The sequence below is a fragment of the Arachis stenosperma genome, chromosome 9, assembly GCF_014773155.1.
Source record: "Arachis stenosperma cultivar V10309 chromosome 9, arast.V10309.gnm1.PFL2, whole genome shotgun sequence".
NCBI classification, from domain to species: domain Eukaryota; kingdom Viridiplantae; phylum Streptophyta; class Magnoliopsida; order Fabales; family Fabaceae; genus Arachis; species Arachis stenosperma.
Genome location: NC_080385.1, coordinates 80,576,667 through 80,586,664, shown reverse-complemented (window position 1 = coordinate 80,586,664; position 9,998 = coordinate 80,576,667).

Here is a 9,998-nt window from a genome sequence, read left to right as displayed (position 1 = left end):
GCAGATGCTGTTGGATTCTGACCTCCCTGCACTCGAAATGGATTTTCTGGAGCTACAGAAGCCCAATTGGCGCGCTCTCAACGGCGTTGGAAAGTAGACATCCTGGGCTTTCTAGCAATGTATAATAGTTAATACTTTGTCCGAGATTTGATGGCCCAAACTGGCGTTACAAATCAGCTTCAGAATTCCCGGCGTTTAACGCCGGAACTGGCATAAGAATTGGAGTTAAACGCCCAAACTGGCATAAAAGCTGGCATTTAACTCTAGAAAAAGTCTCTACACATAAAAGCTTCAGTGCTCAGTCCAAGCACACACCAAGTGGACCCCGAAAGTGGATTTTTACGTCATTTACTCATTTCTGTATACCCTAGGTTACTAGTTCACTATTAATAGGATCTTTGGACATTGTATCTGTACCTCATGACACTTTACACGTTTCTCATTGTATCTTCTACGGCATGAGTCTCTAAACCCCATGGTTGGGGGTGAGGAGCTCTACTGTGTCTTGATGGATTAATGCAATTACTACTATTTTTCATTCAATCATGCTTGCTTCCATTCTAAGATATCACTTGTTCCTAAACCTGATGAATGTGATGATCCGTGACACTCATCATCATTCTCAACTATGAACGTGTGCCTGACAACCACCTCCGTTCTACCTTAGATTGAGTAGATATCTCTTGGATCCCTTAATCAGATTCTTCGTGGTATAAGCTAGAATTGATGGCGGCATTCAAGAGAATCCGGAAGGTCTAAACCTTGTCTGTGGTATTCTGAGTAGGATTCAAGGATTGAATGACTGTGATGAGCTTCAAACTCCTGAGGGCTGGGCGTTAGTGACAAACGCAAAAGAATCACTGGATTTTATTCCAACCCGATTGAGAACCGACAGATGATTAGCCGTGCTGTGACAGAGCGCGTTGAACATTTTCACTGAGAGGATGGGAGGTAGCCATTGACAACAGTGAAACCCTACATACATCTTGCCATGGAAGGAGCCTTGCGTGCTTGAAGAAGAAGACAGTAGGAAAGCAGAGGTTCAGAAGATAGAGCATCTCCAAAACCTCAACCTGTTCCCCATTACTGCAAAACAAGTACTTATTTCATGTTCTTTTGCTTTTTATAATCAACCCTGATAATTATTGATATCTTGACTAAGAATTACAAGATAACCATAGCTTGCTTCAAACCGACAGTCTCCGTGGGATCGACCCTTACTCACGTAAGGTATTACTTGGATGACCCAGTGCACTTGCTGGTTAGTTGTGCGGGATTGCAAAAGTGTGATTGCAATTTCGTGCACCAATGAATGACCCCTATAATCAACTACCTCAAGTATGAGATACTTCCCACAGATAAAAAGGAGGCGAAAAGGCTAGTACGAGAGGTACAGTACAACACCATAATGGGCAATATCCTATATAGGAGAGGGATTTCAACACCACTCCTAAAATGCGTGTCGGACTCTGACACAAGGGAAGTCTTAGAAAAAGTACATAGTGGCATGTGCGGCAACCACCTGGAGCACGAGCGCTTTCAAAAAAGGTACTCCGAGCTGGTTTCTACTGGCCAGCCTTGCAAAAAAAGTGATGGAGTTTGTCAAGACGTGCCCACCATGTCAGAAGCATGCTAAATTCCATATCGCTCCACCAGAGGAGCTCGTCAGTGTTACATCTCCCTGGCCATTTGCAAAGTGGGGGCTCGACCTCCTTGGACCCTTCCCCCAGGGGTCAGGACAAGTTAAATTCCTCATTGTAGGAATAGACTATTTCACAAAATGGATTGAGGCAGAGCCTTTAACTTCCACCGCCCAAAGAAGCCGGAAATTCCTATATAGAAACATTATCACAAGGTTCGGAGTCCCATACTCCATCACCATAGATAATGGCACTCAATTCACCGACACGAGTTTTCGGAACTTGGTAGCTGATCTGAAAATAAAGCACCAATTCACATGCGTAGAACATCCACAAGCCAACAGACAGGCGGATGCTGCCAATAAAGTCATACTGGATGGGTTAAAACGGAGACTACAAGACGCAAAGGGAGCTTGGGCTGAAGAACTCCTACAAGTCCTATGGGCATATCGAAGAACCCCACATTCAACCACAGGAGAATCACGCTTCCGACTTGCTTATTGTTCCGAGGGTTACGTGAAATTGTAGGTCGATCTCGGACGAGATCTGTGGTGATGGCCGGAGCTGACGTGTCTGACTTGTTGGACTTGGTGGTGCTGCTAATCCTTCGTCACCAGAGGGTGGTGGTACCTGCAAGAGACTCTGATGCTTAAGTTAGCATGGGCTTTAAGCAGGTTTATTAGTAGAATCAGAGTCTGAGTTATACCTGGGTGTTCCAGTGTATTTATAATGGTGTAGAGACATTTCTTAGGATAAGATAGTTATCTTATCTTATTTTTGAGTGGAGTTATCTTTATCTTTAAGGGAACCGCCCTTATCTTCCTAGGCTTGGGCTGCCTTTGGACTCGGGTCGTGTTCCTCTGTTTGGGCCTTTTTTAGGCTCTCCTAGTGATTTGGCCGACCTCCTTTGAGAAGAGGTTGGGTAACCTTGACCTGAAGAGGTCGGTCGACTTGCCTTCAGTTAGGCCAGGTCAAACAGCTCGACCCAGGGCATGAACAGTGCCCCTGCTTGAGTGCGGTCTTTCTTTTTGAGGTCGAGTCATTTTTTAGGACTTTGATCCTTCTTTGGAGAAGCCGAGCTCGAGCACTTTGGGTGATTCCGCTGAGGCTTCTTGAATGCGAAGCGTTTTCCTTCACTCCTTTTAGTTTGAAACGTGCGTTTTTGCATTTGTACTCTTGCTTTGGGAACGTGCGAGGGTTTTTAAAGCCCATTAACTCCTCTTTTTACCGTTTTCCTCTTTTCATTTTGAATTCCCAAAAGACTTTGCTTTCATTTTTCTCTTGCTTGCTGTTACTCCATCTTTTACCCGTCTGTTCTTGTGTTTTTTGGCTCGTCTGCGACTCTTCATTCTTGCTCCCAAGTTTTTCACGTCTTCGCGTTTCTCCTTGTTTTTAGAAGTGATCGTTGGGTGTGGGCTCGCCATTTGCTTTTGTCTTCCTCGCCTTCTCACTTTACAGGTTGGTCCTCTTTTCTCTTCTTCTTTCTTTCTACGCTATTTCACGCTTGGAAAGTTTTTATCTTTGTTTGACTTTATGTTTGGAAAGTTTGAATATTTCTCTGGTTTTGTTGTATTTGATCATCATTGTTTCTTCGATTTGTATGAACCTTTTCACGTTTCCTGATAGTTGATGCTTTTTTAGGGTTTTGCATGTTGTTACTATCTCTTATTGTGTCTCCTGATTTGAAGCTTTGGAATAATAAACTGTTTGATTCTGAAAAAGATTGCATCTTTTTGATAATTTCCGCTTGGCATGTTTTGATGTTGATAGTTCCCTTTTGCTGATAAACTATAGTGAGGCTTTTTGATTTCTTGTTTACGAATTGTGGCTTTCTTTGTTGAGTTTTGAAAAATGGTTGTTTTTTCTGCTCGGGAGATGTTGGGGCGTAGTTTTCTGAATCTTTATTGTGTTACTGCCTCCAAAGGGTGCCCTTGGACTTCTGGTGTGAGTCCTTGGGGCTTCATTTCGCTACTGCATCTGACGTCTAACATCTGCATGCTTTTAGCTCAAGTTGTATCCATGTGTGCTCGAACTGCTCTCTTGGTTTGGCCGAGCTGTTGATTACTAACCCTTTTTTCTTTTTTCTTACTGTAGGACTAGTTGACCCATGTCTTCTCGCAAAAATATTGTCGAGACTTCCTCCAAGGTCCCCGAGGGCATGTCTGACTGGCTGGACTCCCTTGTTTTGATGTGCGTCGCAGTGGTGAACTCTGAATATTGTGTGCAGCTTAGGAAACCTCATAGGATTTGTAGTAATAGAGATCAGGAGAAGAACTACGAGTTGGTAGCGACTGACCCTGATGAAAGGGTTTGTTTTCCTTCTCTGACCCAGGGGGAACGCCCCTTCTTTTTTGCTTACGACTACTTTTTTAGCCAAATGAACATTACCCTTTCTTTTACCTCTTTCGAGACTGATTTGCTGTGGTCATGTAATGTAGCTCCATCCCAGCTACATCCGAACTCCTGGGGCATCATTAAAATCTTTCAGTTGTTATGCCAAGAATTGGATGTCAAGCCTTCTCAAATTCCCTTTCTTTACCTCTTTGTTTTGACCAAACCTGGGATTTCTACCAAAAAGAAAGCTTCCTGGGTTTTTTTCTGGTCTGCCCAAGGAAAGAAAGTATTTTCTATGTATGATGAGTCCTTTAGGGACTTTAAGAACTATTATTTCAAGGTCCGAGCCATTGAGGGAGCTCAACCTTTTTTCTTAGAGTCGAATAATGAACTAGCCTTCCCCTTATGCTGGCAAAAGAATGTTGTAGTATCTAGATATTTGTGGGAGAGGCTTGATGAGGTCGAGCAAGCCTTTGTGAATGTGTTGGAGGAGAATTGGGGGCAACCTCCCCATCTCAACTTCCTATAAACGACGTGTCCATTCTTCACCACCTGGATTTCATCACCCGGAGTAGTGTTAAGATGGCACACATAGGTGTAGCCTTATTTTGAACTGCTCAGGATATCCCGGTTCATGCAACAAAGTCTTTTATGGAGGAGGCCAAGTCAGAATTCGACAGGATTAAGGGGTTGAAGGAGGAACTTGAGGTAAAGGTGGCAAAGCTGGAGAAGGATTTGGAAAAAGAGAAGGCTCGGGCTACTGCTGCGGTGGCTTCGGCAAATCTGGCTGAGGAGATGGCACAGAAGCATAAGGAGGGCTATATTTGGACTTTTGGTGAGGTGATGGAGCTCAGGAAGAGGTTGGAATTTGCTCAAGCTGATTAAACTGAGCTCCAGAGCCATCTCATAGGCAGTGTGACTTTTGCCTACGAGAATTTGAAGGCTCAGGTCTGAGTTCTTGCTCTCGAGCATGACCTGGTGATGAGCGGATAATTTATACGCTTTTTGGCATTGTTTTTAGGTAGTTTTTAGTATGATCTAGTTACTTTTAGGGATGTTTTCATTAGTTTTCATGATAAATTCACATTTCTAGACTTTACTATGAGTTTGTGTATTTTTCTGTGATTTCAGGTATTTTCTGGCTGAAATTGAGGGACCTGAGCAAAACTCTGATAAGAAGGCTGACAAAGGACTGCTGATGCTATTGGAATCTGACCTCCCTTCACTCAAAATGGATTTTCTTGAGCTATGGAACTCAAAATAGCGCTCTCTCAATGGCGTTGGAAAGTAGACATCTAGAGCTTTCCAGCAATATATAATAGTCCATACTTTATTCGGGATTTGACGACGTAAACTGGCGCTCAACGCCAGTTCCATGCTGCATTCTGGAGTCAAACGCCAGAAACACGTCACAAACCAGAGTTGAACGCCCAAAACACGTTACAACTTGGCGTTCAACTCTAAAAGAAGCCTCAGCTCGTGGATAGATCAAGCTCAGCCCAAACATACACCAAGTGGGCCCTGGAAGTGGATTTCTACATCAATTACTTACTTCTGTAAACCCTAGTAGCTAGTCTAGTATAAATAGGACTTTTTACTATCATATTAGACATCCTGGATCCTGGATTGTATTTTTGATCCTGTGATCACGTTTTGGGGGCTGGCCTCTCGGCCATGCCTGGACCTTCATCACTTATGTATTTTCAACGGTGGAGTTTCTACACACCATAGATTAAGGGTGTGGAGCTCTGCTGTACCTTGAGTTTTAATGCAAGTACTTCTATTTTTTATTCAATTCGACTTATTCTTGTTCTAAGATATTCGTTGCACTTCAACTTGATGAATGTGATGATCCGTGATACTCATCATCATTCTCACCTATGAACGCGCGTGACTGACAACCACTTTCGTTCTACCTTAGACCGGACGCATATCTCTTGGATTCCTTAATCAGAATCTTCGTGGTATAAGCTAGAATTGATGGCGGCATTCATGGGAATCCGGAAAGTCTAACCTTGTCTGTGGTATTCCGAGTAGGATTCCGGGATTGAATGACTGTGACGAGCTTCAAACTCCTGAAGGCTGGGCGTTAGTGACAGACGCAAAAGAATCACTGGATTCTATTCCAACTTGATTGAGAATCGACAGATGATTATCCGTGCTGTGACAGAGCATTTGGACCTTTTTCACTGAGAGGATGGGATGTAGCCATTGAAAACGGTGATGCCCTATATACAGCTTGCCATGGAAAGGAATAAGAAGGATTGAATGGATGCAGTAGAAAAGCAGAGATTCAGAAGGAACATAGCATCTCCATATACCTATCTGAAATTCCCACCATTGAATTACATGAGTAACTTTATCTTTATTTTATGTTTATTTACTATTATTTGATTTTCGAAATTCCATAATCAATTATTATCCGCCTGACTGAGATTTACAAGGTGACCATAGCTTGCTTCATACCAACAATCTCTGTGGGATCGACCCTTACTCACGTAAGGTTTATTACTTGGACGACCCAGTGCACTTACTGGTTAGTTGAGCGAAGTTGTGGAAAGAAAGTGCTGAGTTAACAGATGCACATACCAAAGAGCCATTATTGATGATCACAATTTCGTCCACCATGTTTTTGGCGCCGTTGCCGGGGATTGTTCGAGTATGGACAACTGACGGCTCATCTTGTTGCTCAGATTAGGTAATTTTATTTTAATTTTAAGCTTTTTGTTTTTATTATTAAAATTTTCGAAAAAAAAATTATAATAAAAATTTTATCCTGTTCTTTAGGATTTTAAGAATGAATTCTAGAGTTTCATGCTGATATGTTGAAATCCGGCTGGCTGTAAAGCCATGTCTAATCTTTTGGACCGAGGCTTCAACCCATCATCACAAGAGCAAGCTAGCTGTTAGTAATCCATCTGCTACTGTATGCTTGATTTGTCACTTAAAGCTTGGCTGACCATTGGCCATGTCTAGTGTTTTGGACCGGAGCTTTTACAAAATATTGGCTGGCTAGTAAGCCATGTCTAATTCCTGGACCGGAGCTTTAGACAAACATTGCATGATTCCTGGAATTCATATTAAAAATTTAGAGTTTCTTATTTTATTTTTCCTATATGTTTTCAAAAAAATATAAAAATAAAATATAAAAAAATTAGAAAATCATATAAATCAAAAATATTTTGTATTTCTTGTTAGAGTCTTGTGTCAAGTTTTAAGTTTGGTGTCAATTGCATATTCATCATGCATTTTTTGAAAATTGCATTCATGCATTGCATTCATCATGATCTTCAAGTTGTTCCTGATGAACTTTCTTGTTTGATCTTCATATTTTATTGTTTTGTGTTGTATGGTGTTTTTCATGTGCATTTTTGCATTCATAGTGTCTAAACATGAAAGATTTCTAAGTTTGGTATCTTGCATGTTTTCTTTACATTGAAAATTTTTCAAAAATATGTTATTGATGTTCATCATGATCTTCAAAGTGTTCTTGGTGTTCATCTTAACATTCATAGTGTTCTTGCATGCATCATGTGTTTTGATCCAAAATTTTCATGCATTGAGTATTTTTAGTGTTTTTCTCTCTCATCATAAAAAATTCAAAAATAAAAATAAAAATAAATAAATAAATAAATAAATATCTTATCTTTTTAAATCTTATCTTTTTAAAATTTTTTTCAAAAATCATATCTTTTCCATTTTTTTATCATATTCGAAAATTTCAAAAATCTTTTTCAAAATATTTTCAAAATCTTTTTCTTATCTATACATCATATTTTCGAAAATATCATCAACAATTAATGTTTTGATTCAAAAATTTCAAGTTTGTTACATTCTTGTTAAGAAAGATTCAAACTTTAAGTTCTAGAATCATATCTTGTGATTTCTTGTGAGTCAAGTCATTAATTGTGATTTTAAAATTCAAATCTTTTTCAAAACTAATTTCAATCATATCTTTTTAAAACCATATCTTTTAAAATCATATCTTTTCAAAAATATCTTTTCAATCTTATCTTTTCAAAATCATATCTTTTTAAAATCATATCTTTTTATTCATATCTTTTTCAAACTTTAATTTCAAAAATCTTTTCTAACTTATCTTTTCAAAATTAATTTTCAAATCTTTTTCAACTAACTAATTGATTTATTTGTTTGTTTTATCTTTTATCTTTTTCAAAACCACCTAACTAATTTCTCTCTCTAATTTTCGAAAATTACCTTCCTCTTTTTCAAAATTCTTCTAATTAACTAATTATTTCAAATTTTAATTTTAATTTTATTTCATTTTAATTTTCAAAAATTACTATCCCTTTTTCAAAATTTATTTTTCGAATTTCTATCCCTCTCACCTCTTTCTATTTATTTTATTTATTTACTAACACTTATCTTCATCCTAAAATTCGAACCCCCTCTCTCTGAGTTCGAATTTTCCTCTTCTCCTTCCTATTCTTCTTCTTTTCTACTCACATAAAGGAACCTCTATATTTGGACAAAGAGGATCCCTATTATTATTTTCTGTTCCATTCTTTTTCATATGAGCAAGAGCAAGGACAAGAACATTCTTATTGAAGCAGATCCTGAACCTGAAAGGACTCTGAAGAGGAAGTCAAGAGAAACTAAAATTCAACAATTCAGAAAAAACTTTACAGAAATTTTTGAAAAAGAAGAGGAGATGGCAGCCAAAAATAATAACAATGCAAGGAGGATGCTTGGTGATTATACTACACCTAAGGCCAGAGAAACCTCAAAAGAAAAAAAAAAGAAAAAAAAAGAAAAGGGAAGACAAAAAGCTTCCACCTCTAAGTCATGGGAGATGGAGAGATTCATCTCAAGGGTCCATAGCTTAGTAGAAGAGCATTTGACTGCACATCGAGAGAACATGAGGAATTCCCTCATCAAGAAATCCCTGAGATACCTCAAGGGATACATTTTCCTCCACATAATTATTAGGAGCACCAAAATCACTAGGGAGGAGCAACAAACACAAGGACGAGACATAGAAGAGCTCAAGGACATCAATGGTCCTTCAAGAAGGCGCCACCCTCACTAAGGTGGACTCATTCCTTGTTCTTAAATTTTTTTCTGCTTTTTGTTTTTTTTATGTTATATGTTTATCTATGTTTGTGTCTTTATTACATGATCATTAGTAGTTAGTAACTATGTCTTAAGGCTATGAATAATTCCATGAATCCTTCACCTCTCTTAAATGAAAAATGTTTCTAATTCAAAAGAACAAGAAGTACATGAGTTTCGAAATTATCCTTGAATTTAGTTTAATTATATTGATGTGGTGACAATACTTTTTGTTTTCTGAATGAATGCTTGAACAGTGCATATTTTTTATCTTGTTGTGTATGAATGTTAAAATTGTTGGCTCTTGAAAGAATGATGAGCAAAGAGAAATGTTATTGACAATCTGAAAAATCATGAGATTGATTCTTGAAGCAAGAAAAAGCAGTGAAAAAGCAAAAGCTTGAAAAAAAAAAAAGAAGAGTGGCGAAAAAAAAAAGGAAAAGAAAAGCAAGCAGAAAAAGCCAATAGCCCTTAAAACCAAAAGGCAAGGGTAAAAAGGATCCAAGGCTTTGAGCATCAATGGATAGGAGGGCCCAAGGAAATAAAATCCAGGCCTAAGCGGCTAATTCAAGCTGTCCCTAACCATGTGCTTGTGGCATGCAGGTCCAAGTGAAAAGCTTGAGACTGAGTGGTTAAAGTCGTGATCCAAAGCAAAAAGAGTGTGCTTAAGAGCTCTGGACACCTCTAACTGGGGACTCTAGCAAAGCTGAGTCACAATCTGAAAAGGTTCACCCAGTCATGTGTATGTGGCATTTATGTATCCGGTGGTAATACTGGAAAACAAAGTGCTTAGGGCCACGGTCAAGACTCATAAAAGTAGCTGTGTTCAAGAATCAACATACTTAACTAGGAGAATCAATAACACTATCCAAAATTCTATGTTCCTAGAGAAGCCAATCATTCTAAACTTCAAAGGAAAAAGTGAGATGCCAAAACTGTTCAGAAGCAAAA